At 38.8% G+C, this 1553-nt stretch overlaps 1 pseudogene; it reads left to right on the top strand.

Moving 5' to 3' along the window:
- The first annotated feature begins 1224 nt into the window (after window positions 1–1224).
- On the top strand, window positions 1225–1308 carry LOC123232767 (annotated as a pseudogene).
- Window positions 1309–1553: the final 245 nt, after the last annotated feature.

Genomic DNA, 1553 nt, shown 5'->3' with positions numbered 1-1553 from the left:
TGTCCCAGAATGGCCAGCCAAATGAAGAATCAATGATTAGAATTGTACAGATACTTCTAACTGACTATTCTGGCCTAGTAAGAATAACGCTAGAGTTTGACTGCGGATTATATCTTGCTATGATTGATATTATTCTCCTTTCCCTCAAATGTCCCAGGGATATAATCACTAAGCCTTAAGATAGAGTTGATTCCGAATCTAGGTAAGCTCAAAGATTTAATGTGTTTCAGGCTTAGGAAGGGAGCAGAGTAATAACTGGGAAGGAGGGAAACAGGAAGTTCTTAATCTAAACTGATGATGATAAAGATGGTACTTGAATTGAAGGTAATCAAGGTTGTTAATTGTCATTTGCTAATAGCTAGTTCCCAAATCAGGTTGTTTGCTGAAAGATGTTGCTTCTTCTTGGAGTATGAATCAGGAACAGGTTACTCAATATAAAGGTATCACAGTATCTGGGGCTGTGAAATTGGTCAGTGCAGGTTGCTGGTAACTCAAGTTGACCTATGGCCTACCCTCACTACCACCACAACCTCCCACCACCCCAAATATCTCAGATTGAGACACCATCCCAGTTCAAATCCTTCCTTATATACCTGAGCACCAACTGATTTGGCACATGCCAGCCCCTGTCAGGTTCAGTCCATTCCATGTTCTAAACAGATAACTGCCCATCACATTGCTTCCCATATTGCTTTGCAAAATATCATTATATGCATCAGTTCATGTAGGTCTTTCAAGCTTTTTCTGAAATCATTCTGTTTATCATTTCTCAGAACACAATAGTATTCTATCACCATTTTGTTCAGTCATTCCCCAAATGATGGACATCCCCTCAATTTCCAATTGCTTACCACCACAAAAAGAGCAGCTATAAATATTTTTATACAAGTGGGTTCTTCCTTCCCCTCCCCTTTTTAAAAAATCTTTTTGGGATACAGACATAGTAGTGATCTTATTGGATCAAAGGGTGTGCAGTTTTATAGCCCTTTGCGCTATAAAAAATTGCCCAAGGAACTCAAATTCTAACAAGTAAGACTATAAGTAAATATATAGATTCACACAAGATACATGCAATACAAATGGAAAGTAACTTGAGAGGGGGAGACATATGCAGCAGATGGGGGAGGGAGGAGCAAAGGGACTAGGAAAGTCCTCTTGTAGAAGGTAGGATTTGAGGTGAGTCTTCAAAGAGGCCAGGAAAACAGAGATGGAAGTGAGGGGGGGCAGAAAATTGGAATGAAACAGAAATTATTAGAATGGGTCCTGTACAAGGATGACCTAAACATTTATGAAGAATTCTGTATTTTCAAAGAAATGTACTTTGTTCATTTTCATTTTTGTGAATATGGGGTTAGAACAAGGATTTCCTTCTATCAGGGTCAGGTCTTTTACATAATTCCCCTCAGGGTTCTCAATTACCCTGAAATGATTTAGGCAGGTCTCTTTCCTCTGCCACTTATTCTATGGGAAAAGAATCTTTTTTTAGCCAAACTTAAAACAGTTACAGAATCTTCATCCATGCCCTTTGATCCATCACATCATCTCATAATTCT

Source organism: Gracilinanus agilis, chromosome 1 (genome assembly GCF_016433145.1).
Source record: "Gracilinanus agilis isolate LMUSP501 chromosome 1, AgileGrace, whole genome shotgun sequence".
NCBI classification, from domain to species: domain Eukaryota; kingdom Metazoa; phylum Chordata; class Mammalia; order Didelphimorphia; family Didelphidae; genus Gracilinanus; species Gracilinanus agilis.
Note: the sequence above shows the minus strand (reverse complement) of the source record. Positions and strands in the feature narration are given on the sequence as shown.